This window comes from Mesoplodon mirus (genome assembly GCF_964341445.2).
Source record: "Mesoplodon mirus genome assembly, contig: HAP1_SCAFFOLD_1183, whole genome shotgun sequence".
In the NCBI taxonomy this organism is placed as follows: domain Eukaryota; kingdom Metazoa; phylum Chordata; class Mammalia; order Artiodactyla; family Ziphiidae; genus Mesoplodon; species Mesoplodon mirus.
Genome location: NW_028294893.1, coordinates 55,623 through 71,773, shown reverse-complemented (window position 1 = coordinate 71,773; position 16,151 = coordinate 55,623). Strand labels below are relative to the sequence as shown.

Genomic DNA, 16,151 nt, shown 5'->3' with positions numbered 1-16,151 from the left:
TACTGTGCACACACCTACCAGAATGGCAGACATGAAGACACAGTATCAAATATCAGCAGGATGTGGAGCAATGGAAAGCCTGGTGCGCAGCGGGGGGTGCAACCACTTCTGAAACAATCGGGCCTCAGAGAGCGAAGTCCGTGCACACAGACCCACAGTGTTCCTCCCAGCTGAACACAACCCCCCCAGCCCTGCACCAGGACACACGGACATGGACTCTGCAGCCACAGGAGCCAAACCTGAAAGAACCTGAAGACCATCACAAGCAGATGCAGAAATGAACCATGCACGCTCCTATGAAGGAATATTCCACAGCAATGGAGTACATTTTGTTTAAAGGCAGTAAAACTATAAAAAAATATTTTTTAAAAAAAACTATATTCACAAGATGAAAGAATCTATAATTCTGGCACCTAAGGATTGTCGAATGCTCCTAAAAATAGATTGTTGGGGAAACGTTTATTATAAGGAAATTAACATATTCTCTAGGAAGGACGGGGTGAATGGGCCTGCTACATTTTCTACATTGAAGACATATACAGGTTTTGATTCTACTTCTGTTAACTCAAGTGGGGCTTCATTGGATTTCTGCTACCGCGGAGATAATCAAATTCTGGGTAGGGGTCAGGAGAAAACTAGTCATAGGCGTTCTCGTGTAATAATTACTGTTGAAAGTGTAAATGATCCATTTATCAGTAAGACTGAGAATAGAATAACTGCTACATTACTTCATATGGGATTGTGTGTGCTACTGTCCCTAGGGCTCCAGTGAGTGAGTATTTTGAATGTGAAGCTCATCCAGATCTGAGGATAGAATAAATGGCTAGGTGTGATATGGCTAATATAAATAATAGGCCAACATTTATATTAATTAGTGGGTAAGATATGGGAAGAGGAATTCATGTTTTGAGAGCCAGGGTTAAGGTTAGCATTGGGGCAATAATATATAAATTGATGATGTTGATGGACATAGTGGTTCTTTAATAAGTAATTTGTATGCCTCAGCAATGGTTTGTAATCATCCATGGGGGCTGAGGATGGTTGGCCCTTTCTGGATTTTTATATAGCCTAGGATTTTCCATTTAATTAATATGAGGAATGCTATGGTGAATTAAATTGGGTCATTTGTGAAAGAATGTTGATTATAAACATATTCTTAGGACGAGGACTTGAACCAGTGCAGATAAAGGTTTCACTTTTACATAATTACCGGGCTCTGCCACCTTAACAAACATGGTTCTACAGTAGGGTATGTATAAATTAATTGAATGTAGATTATATCATCATTTAGTTTCCAGACATTTTGTAAAGTAAGCCGTAATGCTCTTGTCCTTTCCTACTGGCAGAAATCTGCAATAGACAGAAAGCAACCAGGATGACTCCAGTCTGAACTCAGATCACGTGAGACTTTGATCGTTGAACAATTAAAAGCAGTTATACCATTGAAATGTCGTGATCCAGCATCAAGGTCATAAACCATATTGCCTCTATGAACTCCAGAACACAATTACACTGTTATCCCTAGTAAAACTTGTTCTGTTGATCAGTGTTTTAGAACAGGTGATAAAGCATTTTGACTAGTTGGTCTAAATTTTTTTTTTTTTTTTTTTTTTCTCGTACGCGGGCCTCTCACTGTTGTGGCCTCTCCCGTTGCGGAGCACAGGCTCCGGATGCGCAGGCTCAGCGGCCATGGCTCACGGGCCCAGCCGCTCCGCGGCATATGGGATCCTCCCAGACCGGGGCACGAACCCGTATCCCCTGCATCGGCAGGCGGACTCTCAACCACTGCGCCACCAGGGAGGCCCAGTTGGTCTAAATTTTGATCACTCAGAGGTGGTTGCTTCTCCAAAAAATAAATGGCACACGAGCCCAAGGCGCACCAGCTTCAGCAGTTGTGGCACACAGGCTCAGTAGTTGTAGCCCACTGGCTTAGTTGCTTTGTGGCAAGTGGGATCTTCCCAGACCAGGGATCGAACCCGTGTCCCCTGCATTGGCAGGCGAATTTTTAACCACTTCATCACCAGGGAAGTCCCAGAATCGCAGTCTCCCTTTTAGTATACCTTAAGCCCAAAGAATCCATGGAGAATTGTTACAGAAAATAAGACAAAATATTGTAAGGACTGTAACAGAAGCATATAGTACACAGTTCATATAGACACAGCCCAAGCAGTTACAAAGTATATTAAAAGGGAGGCTGCAATTTTATTTTATTATTTTTATTATTTTTTAACATCTTTATTGGAGTATAATTCCTTTACAATGATGTGTTATTTTCTGCTTTATAACAAAGTGAGTCAGTTATACATAAGCATATGTTCCCATATTTCTTCCCTCTTGCATCTCCCTCCCTCCCACCCTCCCTATCCCACCCCTCTAGGTGGTCACAAAGCACCGAGCTGGTCTCCCTGTGCTATGCGGCTGAGGGAGGCTGCAATGTTAAAAGAATAAGATAAATTATACCCACAAACTCCCAATCTTTCCTGAAACGTTGCAATCTGGAACCCTATTGTAGGAAGCAGAAGATTCCAGGAGACATTCTACAAATGAAGGACTCTAAACCCTGTGGTTGGATAAGGAATTCTGGAAGGAAGGTATCCTCACCCGAGGAGAGCAGGTTCCTATACTTGTCTAACATCACATACCTGGACAGTTCCCACTGATCTTGGTCCAGGCATTGCCTGTCCTCTTGAGAGAAAACTATGGCCATATCCTGGAATGTCAGCAGTCCCTGAAATTAAAAGTACACATACCGTGTGGCCACGGGAAGAGTTCATAATGTGACCCAAGAAGAAAAGAGCAAGTTAAGAGAACTGGTTTTAATTTAGAAGAATGTCTTCAATTACCCACTAATGTATATATATATATATATATATATTTTTTTTTTTTTTTTTTTTTTTTACAAAGTAAGTTTCTCTATCTTATTTCTAACTACAAGAAAAGAGTGTGGCATGTGATCCACAAAACCAGTATAGAGACTATACTTATCTGGAAAAGAAATGATAAAATGATGGTTTCAACACAGGCATATGCATTTTTGAGTGTTTTATTTATATCAAATTGGATAAAATGTGTGTATTTCTCAGACAGAAAAGACGTGTCGAGGTAGAAATGTACCTTTCAACTATTCATGGGTACACAAGGACACTGGGGAGATTGTAAAAGTTCAGATTGTGATTCAGTAGGTCCGGTGGGCCTGAGTTCTATTTTTTTAACAAGCTCACTTTTAACTAGTGATGCCACAGTCTCTGATTCATTAACGACAATTGTGAATAGCAGAGACATAATTAGAAAGGTAAAAATTCATATTTAATTTTGAACTTAAAGTGTCTTATGGATTTTACACCTTTAATAGGATAGTAAGCACAGCAGCAACAATCATTTGTGAGTATTTACTATAGACCGTGTATCTTTCTAACTTTGTAGTGTAGGACTCCAGGAAAAATGCCTGGGCTGCGGTCACAGTGGGCGGGGCCCTCAGGCCGGGCCGCCCCTCCAGGACCCCCGACGGGGCCCTGCGCTCCTGGCGGCTCCCTCCCCCGGCGCCTCCGTCCCTCCCAGAAGGCCTCGGGGCAGAGCGGTCCCACCCACTGCGCCCAGAACGGAGCCCGCGTTTCCGCAGAGCTGGAGCTCCCGGCTCGGGGTCTCTTCCCTCCGCCTTCACGGAACTGCCCCGGAGCCCGCGGCGAGGGCGGCCTCACTGACGCTGCCGGCTCTGGAGGGGCCCCGAAGGCCGAAGCCGCGACAGTCATGCGGACGGCGGGCCGGGTAAGTGGGCGCCGACCCTCCGCCTGGTACGGTGCCCTGGCGGCAGGGCAAGACCAGCTTCTGAGGGGCAGGGGTTCGCTGCCACCCGCCGCTGCTGTGCAGAAAGGGCGGCCCCCAGCGTCTGGTCCCGGGAACTTCGGTCCCTCCTCTCGCCCCTGCCCTCGGCCTGGCTCGCGGGGCCTGGGGGGCGTGGGGAGGGGGTCGGCCTGAGTGTCCTGAGGGGAAACGGGGCAAGGGAGGCGCAGGGCCCGGCTGCAGCGTCAGCGCGCCTCCCCCCGACTGCGGGGAAGGCGGCTAAAAACTCCTCCCGAGGCTCGCAGGCCCCTTATTCAGCGGAGTCCCTCTGCCCTCATTCCTCCCTGAGCTAAAGGACCGGGGGGAGGGGACAGGGCAGGGCACTGGCGCAGGTAATGGGGACCATCAGCAGGTGATTGTTAACTAAGGAAAACCGGCTCTCCCAACGTGAGGAATGCAGCGCTTTTCTTTGTTTGCGGAGATGCCAGAGGCTGGGCTCCCTGAATTCCTTCCTTTCATATGCACCTCAGCGCTCTGGGCCTGCATTCTGTATTTGCATATCCTGAGATCCTCAGGGCTCGCGGCTCACGCTGGAGGGCTGCAAGGGCTGATGACTGTGATATCCTTTGTTTACTGAGATGGCAAGAAATATTCCATTTCTCACAGGCTTGAGGGGCACAGGGTGAAAAGGGTAGGAGAATCTCACTCGGCATGTACTTCGGTTTACACGTAGATAATATGTACACTTAACTGTGCTACTGGAGGTTCTCAAGTGCGATCAACTTGTACCACTGCCCTCTATGTATTAACTTCATGAATATCATAAGATAAATGCCTGTAGAATTGACTTAATCCATTTAAATAGGATAATGGTCTTTAAAGGAAACATAATAGAAATATAACAACAAATCCCTTACCACTAAAGGCTGGGTCTGGAGCAACCTAAATAAATGTTCCATTGTTAAAATATTGAAAGATGTCTTCAATAGAAATATCAACAAAAATGACAAATAATGAGGGCAGCAGAATGTTGAAATGTTCTATCTTTATCATTAAAGTGGCAGAACATCATGTATTAGTAGGCACTGGGGGCAGAAGATGCCTGATTTTATACCTTTGTCATATTTGTACAGTTGTTTCAACAAGTAACTTAAAGACCAAATGGAAAAAAAGGAGGTTTGTGCCTGAGATCATGTTGATGTGAAACCAGGGATGGCCACCTTGTCCCAGGTGAGTTAAGTTTACCTGGCAGGTAGACCCCAGAGCTCCTGAGAAGCAAGGGTTGGAATTTTTCTGCTGGGTGCCCCTTAGGTTCTGTGACTTGACTGATTGTGAGTCATGTTTCGGGAAAGACCTGATCACGGGAAAAGGGTGGGGAAGAGTGATTTGGGGAGCAGCTAACAACATGCATCACGGCTCATGGCTTGAATGAATTTTAAAGAAACAGGAAAACAAATGCTTCTTATGGAATCAGAGAATGTCCAGCCGGACAATCCCAGAAAATGAGGAACACCCATCCCATTTTCCAGATGAGAAAACAGAGGCCCAGCAAGGTGAAATCCCTCACCCAAGTTGCACCCGTCTCTCCTCCCCACTACATGGTTCATGAAAGCACGACTTTTCCTGTCGTGATCACTGCTGAACCCCAAAAAGGACCAGGCATCTAGCCGCTGCTCCAAAAATTTTGGTTGACTGTAGGAACAATGCTATTTCTTTCTTTCTCACTCTTATTCAGGATTGTGCCAAGAACTCCCCAGGCTGCAATGTAATTCGATAAATGTAAATATATTAATTGAGTTTTGTTGTGATGAGGACTTAGGCTTTGGAGGTAACAGACTTGGTTCAGATCTTGGTTCTGCCACTCAATAGCTGTTTGGCTTTGGGAAAATTACTAAACCTCTCTGAGCTTTTTTCCTCCTTTGTAAAGTGGGGATAAATGTATCTGAGCCAGCAGAGCACCTGCATGAGAGATGTGCACTAAATATTGGTCTTTCTCACTCTCCCACGCCATCTCTGTGCTTCCCAGAGAAGTTGTACAGAAGGATATAGTACTTTTTAAAATTAATTAATTAATTAATTAATTTTTGGCTGTGTTGGGTCTTCGTTGCTGTGCGCGGGCTTTCTCCAGTTGCGGCGAGCGGGGGCTACTCTTTGTTGTGGTGCGCGGGCTTCTCATTGCAGTGGCTTCTCTTGCTGCGCTTGTTGTGGAACACCGGCTGTAGGCCCACGGGCTTCAGTAGTTGTGGCCTGCAGGTTCACTAGTTGTGGTGCATGGGCATAACTGCTCCGCATCATGTTAGATCTTCCCTGACCAGGGCTCGAACCCATGTCCCCTGCGTTGGCAGGCATATTCTTAACCACTGCGCCACCAGGGAAGTCCAATATAGTACTTTATAAAGAGGGGTTTTAATTGATTTCAGATAGTGTACATGTTTCTTGTAGAAAAGATTTTTCCACTATAGAAACATTAACATGCAATACCACTACAAATGCGGTATTCTATGGGTTAGATATTATCAGTAAATTTTATAAGTAATTGGGCAAAGGCCAAAGCACTAGGTACTGGGGAGTAAGAAGTCTCAAGTCTGGGGTGCCCCCCACCCCAATTTCAAGAGCAGGGTGTGTTTTTCAAATCCATATTTCATCTGGTCTTTGTTTCTCATCCATCCTCTGTGTCTGCCTTTCTCAAGAAGGCTCAGATCCTCCACTTTCACACACCCCCGGCTGGCTGTGCCCCAGCTCCCGTCCTGGAACCTCTGCACGCATGGGTGTGCCTGCTCTCCCTGGGCCTCACCAGCTTTGCCAGGGAGCTGCTGTACCGTGCACTGGTAGCTGTACCCCAGGGTGCCTGGACCCTCTGGTACATGAAGTGCACCCTCATCACCGTGAGTGCACGCCCACCCCCTTACCTTATATCCTGCCTCTAAGCCAGGCTTGGGGGTGACTAGTGTGCCTTCAGCTATGTGAGGTGCTGGGATCAAAGTGAAGTTCCCAACTTTTGAAGTTGCAGGCTCGAGGGGCACACAGTGATTTAAAGTCGGGTCACCTGACCTAAAGGGGGGGCTGATTGCTTTAAAGCCAGGGCAGCTGGCTTAAACCCTGCGTCCCTCCGCTGCAGGACGAGACCAACTTGGCGCTGCTCGGGTTTGCTCCAAGCCGGCACTGCTGTGCAGGAAGAGCTTCCAGGAGTGCCTTAGTGCGGGGGGACTTGGTCCGTTGTCTTGCCGCTGCCCTCAGAGCGGGACCACCTGCTCTTCTGGAGGAGAATCAGGGAGGGGGAAGTGCAGAGTCCCGGCTGGAGTTGCGGCACCCCTTGTCTGATGGCAGGGAAGGGGGGACGGGGCTGTGTGGTGTCCTGGGGCTGGACTCACCAGGTCGACTCAGCCTCTCAGCCTCCTAACCTCACCCCACACACCCCACAAGAGTCTCCAATAATATGTAATTGTGCCTTAGGTTCTCGGTCTTCAAACTCATACCCAGGCTCCCAGGTCCCTTGATTTAGCCAATTCCTCTGTGCTCTTTCTTCTATTAGATACAGTCCCAGAGGGAGGGGCTGGGGGATGGGACTGGAGGGACCCCGGCAGCACTGGCCTAGGCTGACTAAAGAGATCCAGGGCCTGCGCTATCACACATGTGCGAGGACCCTTAAGGCGCAATCGAGGGGGCCAGTTAGAGGCAGTCCGTGTTGCCTCAAGTGAGTATGGATCACCGTCGGGTGGGGAGCATGCTGACCCCTGAGAAGTACTGTTAGAAGGATGTGTTCCTCCCTCGGCTTCAAGGACGTGGGTGGGCTTCAGGGCTCCATTTCCCCTCCAGACCTCCAGGGCTGACTGCACCCCAGCGGCCTTGCAGACCTGGCTTCCTGTCCCAGAACTTGCCAGGCTCCAGGAAGAATCCAGACTGCAGAGATGGTGCTTGAGCGCTCCAGCTTAAGAAGTGCTGTCCCTGGGGACCCAACAGTGGAGGGAGGAAGGGTGAAGGGAGTAGGGGGGTGGGGTTGGGAGGGGTGGCTGCCCTGGGAGACGTTGAGAGAGAAATATCGCCCCCCACACCCCCTGCCCCCTGCAACTGACTGACCCACTGATGCCATAGGATCTCAGGCCCTTTTAGTCAGGGATGCCTCGGTTTCTTTACTCCTGCGTTCAAAACTATGCAAAACCAACTCTTCATCCTCTTGCTGCCTGGCCAGGACTTGTAAAGCACTGTTCTTTTGGAGCACTCATTCCCTAAACTGCAGTTTGGAGCTGTCCCAGCTATTTAAAGGTGTTCTCCTTAAACTGGGACTAAATCCTACTCTTTTGGAAAAACGCCCTGCACTTCCGAGGAGATCATGTTTTCTGCCCATTCCTTCCTTCTACTTCCCTCTTAAGAAGCCCTGTGCTCAAAGGGCTTGGTGACTTATTTTTTGCTTGATGTCAAAAAGAAACCTTCCCCATGCACCGCAAAAATCTTTCCTGGAGCATAGGTGTTTCAAAACCATGACCGTGTTTTGCAGTCAGTATACACTGGGTAGACTGCCTAGCAGTCCCTCCAAGAGCCAGAGGTGAGCGTAATCAACTTATCTGATTGGATGCCCTTCAAGTTTAGGAAGGTCCCATTCTTATGCCCCAGCAGATAAGACAGGGCCCTGGATGGCTGTGGCTGTGATTAGATAACTTCTGATGATTTTATTTCCCTTACTGAGCTGCTGCTTCTAGGTTAAATTCATTTTATTACCTGTCCTTTTTTTTTTTTTTTTTTTTTTTTTTTTGCGGTACGCGGGCCGCTCACTGTTGTGGTTTCTCCCGTCGTGGAGCACAGGCTCTAGACGCACAGGCTCAGCAGCCATGGCTCATGGGCCTAGCCGCTCCACGGCATGTGGGATCCTCCCGTACTGGGGCATGAACCTGTGTCCCCTGCATTGCAGGCGGACTCTCAACCACTGCACCACCAGAGAAACCCTACCTGTACATTTTTAAAGAAAGACTGAAAAAGTCACTGTAATAGGTCAGGAGTCTGAGCTCAGGGTTAATCAAAGGTACTCACAGGGAGGAAGGTGGATAAACATAGGTGCGTAAAATAGGAGGGTTGGCAAGTACAGCCAGGACGACCGGGCTCACCGTGCGCACTAATAAAGGCCAGAATCTCCTCATTTATCTCTGGTGGGAAGTTCTGATGGTTTCTCAGGATCAAACTCAAATCATATTCAAACTAGGGGGCTTCCCAGAAGGCGCTGAAGCACCGGCAGAGCCCACCTGCGCTCCCACCTTGGCACTCCAGGATCAGAGTTGGGTTTGGAGATGGGGTTGCTGTAACCCCAAGGAGGTGAGCAGAGAGGAGGAGTTGATTACCGGTCTCCTCTGACTCTCTGGCCCAAATTGCCTGGCTTCATGGTGGGGGGGGGCAGAGTTTTGCTTTGAGCAACTTATGGGGCACTTCCAGACTGGTGGGGTTGCCCAGTGGCCCGACAGTCTGACAGGCTGGCTGCGGTGTGACTGCCCTTTGTTTCTTCAGAATCTGTTCATCAGGAGGTGCATGGTTGCGGAAGCCCATTCACCGTCCCCCCCGAGGGTGATGGCACCTTCCCTGGCTGTACCCTATGATCACCAGGTACTTGAAATGAATGCAAGGTTTTTGACTTCAAGGAAGAGCTCACATAACCCCTTCTGCCTCATAATGTGTGGGATTTACTATAATGGAAGGACATTATAAAGAACAGGTAGAAAACTCACCTGTTGGTCTCCATGTAGGAGTTTATTTTGCATGAATCTCTCCTGCATGAGTAGATAGCAGAGGTTTATTTTTGTTCCCGTGTGTGTAGTTGTGGCAGAGGACATAGGTATGGTGGTTTGAAGCCCTCAAAGAAATATTCTCAGAATTCTCAAGACTTCTCTTGATTGGAACCGAAAGAGACCTGGGAAAGGAGGAAAAGCAAAGGAGGAGGGAGAACGAATGGCTGTTTCTCAGTAAATTCACCTTCCTGGTTGATTTTTCTGTCTTCTCATTTCTTTTAATTTCTATGTATGTCTAATGGAATGATGTAGAAAGGCTGATTTTTATGCTTTAAAACATTTTACATCACAAAGAAACTAGAAGTGGCTAACAGAACTTATTCACATCAATGTTACATAGAGACTTTGATATTAAATTTGTATACTAAAATGGGTTAATCCAAATTTTCTCTTTCTTTTTGAGTGAATATTTGTAACATATTTTTGTAGATAATAATTTATCCTAGATATACAAAATTGTGAGAATGGGTGCCATTTTTCACCACTTAAATGATTTCTTTTAAATGAATAGATCGTACACTTTAAAGGCCAATGTTGTCTTACATGTTGTTTTTTAATTCCTTGATTTCCGAAACTTGTGTTTATTTAATTGATTTCTATCTAATAATCTGTCTCTCCTTTATTGTTTCTTACTTTATATTTTATTGATCTATAGTTAATTTACATTATTATATTAGTTTCAGAGGTACAACATGGTGACTCATGAATGTTTAGGTTCTTCTCCATTTATACTTATTATAAAAGAGTGGCTCTATTCCCCAGGCTATGCAGAACGTCACTGTAGGTTATTGATTTTATACGAAGTGGGTTCTTCCTCAGAACCTCCTACCACTATTTTGCTGCTCCGCCCTGTCTCTCCCTGCTGGTAACCACTAGTCTGTTCTTTAATCTGTGAGTCTGTTTCATTGTTGTTGTTGTATTCAATGTTTTAGATGCACGTGTAAGTGATAACCTACCAGGCTTGTTTCCTCTGCGGCTTATTTTACTAAGCACAATACCCTCCAAGTCCATCCATGTTCTTGCAAATAGCAACATTTCATTTTTCGCTGAAGTCATCATAAATATCATTTTTTATCCCCTAACCTACTGATGAACACTCAGTTTGACTCTATATCTTGGCTATGGCAAATAACGCTGTTATGAACATTGGTGTGCAGTTATTTTTTTTTTTAAATAGTGTTTTTGTTTTCTTCTGATATACCCAAGAGGGAAATTGCTGGATATTATGGTAGTTCTATTTTTAGTTTTTTGTGGAACCTCCATTCTTCTTTCCACTGTAGCTGCACTACTTCACATTCACATCAAGAGTTTACAAGAGTTTCCCTTTCTCCACATCCTCACTAACCTTTGTTACTTGTGACCTTTTTGATGACAGCCATTCTGACAAGACTGAGGTGATATATCTCATAGTTTTGATTTGCATTTTATTGCCGATTAGCTATGTTTAGCATCTTTGTGCATTCTGGCTGTCTATCTGTATTTTTTCCTTGGAAAAATGTCTATTTAGGTCTTCTCATTTTTTAAACAAATATTTTGGGTGCAGTTCTGATATTGAGTTGTATGTGCTGTTTCTGTAGTTTAGATATGAACCCTTGCTTGGTCATCTTTTTGGTGTTAACCTCTTATCATGTGCAAATATTGTCTCTCCTTCAGCAGGTTGTCTTTTCATTTTGTCTTTGGTTTCCTTTGCTGTGCAAAATCTTTTAAGTTTAGTGAAGTCCCATTTGTTTATTTTTGCTTTTGTTTCATTTGCCTTAGTAGACTGAACGCAAAACTGTTGCTATCATTTATGTTGAAGAATGTTCTGTATTTTCCTCTCGGGGTTTTGCGGTCCTACATTTAGGTCTTTATTCAGTTTTGCGTTAATTTTATATACGGTGTGCTAAAATACTCTAATTTTATTCTTTTCCATGTAGCTGACCAGTTTTCCTAGTACCACTTATTGAAGAGACAGTTCTTTCTCCATATTGCCTGCTTTGTCATAAATCAATTAAATATACGCGTGTGGGCTTATTTCTGGGATCTCTATTCTATTCCAGTGATCTTTGTGTCTGTTTTTGCTCCGGTCCGATGCTCTTTGATTACTGTCGCTTTGCAGTATAATCTGAAGTAAAGGTGCCTGATGCCTCCAGCTCTGTTCTTTCTCAAGATTGTTTGGCTATTTGGGGTCTTTGTGTTTCTATACAAATTTTAAAATTACTTTTTCAAGTTCTATGAAAATGCTTTGGTATTCTGATAGGGATTGCATTAAATCTGTAGATTGTCTTTGGCAGTATGGTTATTTTAACAGTATTAATTCTTCCAGTCCATGCACCTGCTATATTTTCTCATCTTTTTCTGTTGCCTTCAACTTCTTTCACCAATGGCTGATACATTTCTGAGTACATGTCTTTTACCTGCTTAGGTGTGTTTGTTCTTAGGTATCTTATTATTTTTAGTGTGATTGCATATGGTATTGTTTTCTTAATTTTTTTCTTTCTGACAGCTTTGAGTTTTGTTTTTTTCTTCTTTTTCTAATTCCTTCAGGTGTAATGTTAGGTTGTTTATTTGATATTTTTCTTGTTTCCTAAGAATAAGCTTGTATCACTATAACTTCCCCCTGTGAACTGCGTTGGCTGTGTCCCATAGATTTTGGATCACTGTGTGTTCATTTTCATTTCTCTTTGGTATTTTTAGAATCCCTCTTTAATTTCTTCACTGTTCCTTTCTTCCCCTTTTATTCATCTGTGATGTGAGGACTATCTTTAATATTATGTTTGGATTTCTTTCAGTTGTGTGTGTGTGTGTGTGTGTGTGTGTGATTATTTAAGTTGCTGAGCTCTTAATTTTACATGGACACTAACAACTCTGCATTGTTACCCTGCTCCCCAACAGTTACTGAATTTGACCTTATATTTTACATCTACTTGTTTTGTGTGTCCCTTAACTTCTTATTGTGAATATAGATGATTTTATTACTGTTTTCTTTCATCCTTCCTATTAGCTGTGTACATGGTTGATTTACTGCCTTTGTTGAATATTTGCCTTATCCAATGAGGTTTTTCCGTTAGTAAGTTTCCTTTTCTAATTTTTATGTTTCAGTCATGGCCTTTTCTTTTTCACTGAGAAAAGCCCCTTTAAGATTTCTCATAAAGCTGGTTTGGCGATACTGTGCTCTTTTAGTTTTGCTTCTCTGTAAAACTTTAGATCTCACCATCAAATCTGAAGGAGAGCCTTGCTGGGTAGAGTATTTTTGGTTATAAGCTTTTCCCTTTCATGACTTTAAATATACCATGCCACTCCCTTCTGGCATGCAGAGGTTATCCTGAAAAGTCAGCTGATAACTTAATGCAAGTTCGCACGTTTGTAACTTGTTGCTTTTCCTTTGCTCCTTTTAATAGTGTCTTTTTATCTTTATTTTTTTGCCATTTTAATTACAATGAGTCTTGGTGTGGTCCTCTTTGGGTTGACCCTGTTTTGGCCTTACTGTGTTTACTGGACTTGGATGTCTGTTTTCTTTCCCAGGTTATGGAAGTTTTCAGCTCTTATGTCTTCAGGTATGCTCTACACTGCTTTCTCTTTCCTTTTTGCTTCTGGGACCAGTATAATGCAAATATTAGTACACTTGATGTTTCACATGTCTGTTCAACTTTCTTCATTTCATTTTAATCTATTGTTTTACAGTTCATCTTCAGTGATTGCCAGTACTCTGTCCTTCAGTTTTCTGATTCATTCCTCTGTGTCATTTAGTCTACAGTAGTTTCCTTTTAGTGTATTTTTCATTTCAGTTATTGTATTCCTCATCTCTGTTTTGTTGTTCTTTAGTGCTCTAACTCTTTTTAAAAAAATTCTACCTTCTTGCTCTGGTCGTCCATTCTTATCCTGAGTTCTTTGATCATCTTTATAGTCATTACCTTGAACTATTTTTTGAGGAGATTGGCTACCTCCACTTCACTTAGATCTTCTTCTGAGTTCTTATCTTGTTCCTTCATTTGGATCGTGTTTCAGTGTCACCTCATTTTTCTTAACTTGCTGTTTTTATTGCTATGTATGTAGTAGGTTCGTTACATTTCCTGACCTTCTAGAAGTGGCCTTTTGTAGGAGAGGTCCTATGTGTCCCAGAAGCCCACTGTCCCCTGGTCACTAGAACTATATGTTCTAGGTGTACCCCCTATGTTGGCTACTTGGGCTCTTCTATTGTGGTGGGCTGACTACTGTGGGTGGTCTGGTAGGCTTGGCTGCCCCCAGACTGCTTGTTTGACAGACTCTGCCTTGTATGGAGGCTGTCTGTGCTGCTTGGTGAGGCTAAATCATAAGGCAGTTGGCTGCACGACTCTGTGGGACACCAAATCTAGTGCTGGTTCACTTATGGGTAGAATTGCAGTCCAGGTGATATCAGGGCTAGTGCCCAGTCACTGGGGTGATGCTGGCTACTGGGAGGAAGACACAGGTCCTGAGTTCTGGCTGCAGGGCCCAGGAGTCTCAGAGTTGGTGTTGGATCACTGTTCCTGACACAGCTATCTGCAGGGTCTGGGGTATCCCTAATCTTGTGCTGTCATTCTGATGGGCAGGGTCAAGACCCAAGTGAGTCCATGGCTGCTTCTGGCCTGCAAGTGAGTGTTCTGGTCACACAGGCTGCTGGGCTGTGGTATTCCTGGAGCTGGTGTATGAGGCTGATCCCACTGCTAGAGCAGATTTGCTGTTGGGTAGGTCCAAGCTCCATCCAGTCCCTGTGCAGTAATCACCTGCCGACGGTGAGACTGATTCCAAGGCCAGAGCAGGCTCACTTGTCAGAGGAGCCAAGGACTCTGGGGCTGGTGCCTCTCCACTTAGGTGTGGAGGCTGGTCCTGGGGCTTTTGGTTGCTGGGCCCATGTCCAGCGGCAGCTGTGCATTGAGAGGGTCTGAAAGCAGCCTGTTTGCTGGTGGATGGGGCTATGCCCCTGCTCAATCAGTTGCTTGGCCTGCAGCATCCTAGTACTTGTGTCTATAGTCTGGTGGAAATGGGTAGGGCTAGACCCTGAGGCTAAAAAGATAGAGGGAGGACTCTGAAATTATGCTTGCTGGTACCAGTGGCCACGAGGTAGAAGGAGCTCCCCCAAGTGGCTGCTGCCAGTGTCTATGTCCCTGAGGCTGTGCTGTAGTTGCCTCTGGACTCTCTGGGAGACTCTCCAAGATCAGGAGGTAGGTGTGACCCAGGATCCGTTCAAATGACTGCTTCTGTTCTGATTCTCGGGTCATGTGGGATTTTGTGAGCATTTTTTTTTTTTTTTTTTTTTTTTTGCAGTATGCGGGCCTCTCACTGCTGTGGCCTCTCCCGTTGCGGAGCACAGGCTCCGGACGTGCAGGCTCAGCGGCCATGGCTCACGGGCCCAGCCGCCCCACGGCATGTGGGATCCTCCCGGAACGAGGCACGAACCCGTGTCCCCTGCATCAGCAGGTGGACTCTCAACCACTGAGCCACCAGGGAAGCCCTGTGAGCATCTTTTAAGTGTGGAATCTCTATTTCCCACAACCCTCTGGCTCTCTGGAAAATAAGCACCACTGGTCTTCAAAGCCCAACTTTCTAGGAACCCTTCTTTCCAGCACAGGGTCCCTGGGCTTGGGAGCCTGATGTTGGGTTCATACCCCTTGCCACCTGGGTGCACCTCAGAAATTGTAATTATTCTCCCATCTGTGGGCCACCCACCTGGGGGGATGGGTCTTGACTCTGTTGAGATTTTGCCCTTCCTTCCTGTCTTGCCGAGGTGCCTTCCTTATATCTTTAGCTCTAAAACATCTTTTATGGTAGGTCCCGGCCTTTTTCATCAATTGCTGTTCTGTAAACAGTTGTGACTTTGGTGTGCCCATGAGAGGCATCAAGCTCTGGGTCTTTGAATGCTACCATCTTAGACAATCTCTCCACTTCATTCTTAAATCATATGATTTAATTTTTCTTAGTATCTTATTTGACTAGCGACAGTTTAAAATTTATTATCACTCATGTTTACTTCTCCTGTTTTAAAAAAAATTGAATAGTGCATTCATTCATTTTGAAATGAAGGTAGTGACCTGTGAATTTCCATACCTCAAAAATCAAGGGTAGAACAAAAGCATTTTCTACCGGTTTTACCCTCAAACTCTGCACCCCACACCAGACTGGGGATTAACCTCTTGCACCCATGCTCACCTTCTTTTTTTGGACCGTTAACCATCGCTGCATCTGTATGTGTGTTGACAAAGTGAACTCTAGTCTTTCCAGTTTTTGTGTTTTGTTTTTTGGATTAGGGAACAGTCCTACTATCAATGTACATTTACTGGTCTGCTGAAGTTCATATTAAACCTGTCAAGCACATTACCAGAATTGGAATTGCTTGTATATACACTTTGATAAATTTTAGAGACAATGGTAGAACAGAAGTAAATTGTATTTCAAATCCCACAATATTCTCACACCATGAAAACCCTTCCCTTTTTAATATATTTGTGTGTAGTTTATCTTTTTGCCCATACTGTATTTCCCAGAGATGGGTAAGTGTTACGTTTCTTGCTAGCACATTTACGGTATTGTTCAAAGTCAGGCGTTTAGTGATTTAACATGATCATATTTCCATGAACTTGCAAGTACAAGATCTTCTCTCAC

At 44.8% G+C, this 16,151-nt stretch overlaps 1 long non-coding RNA gene across 4 annotated transcripts in view; it reads left to right on the top strand.

Annotated features, from left to right (window-relative positions):
* The first annotated feature begins 3,483 nt into the window (after positions 1 to 3,483).
* The window catches only part of LOC309797899, a 62,466-nt gene continuing 49,798 nt past the window's right edge, over positions 3,484 to 16,151 (top strand). For 3 of the 4 annotated variants that reach the window (XR_014292853.1, XR_014292854.1, XR_014292856.1), the window contains exon 1: positions 4,919 to 5,010. This is a non-coding gene — a long non-coding RNA (uncharacterized lncRNA). Of the gene's footprint in view, positions 3,766 to 4,918; positions 5,011 to 16,151 lie in introns of those variants that run through there. The other variant, XR_014292855.1, reaches the window with a different exon arrangement.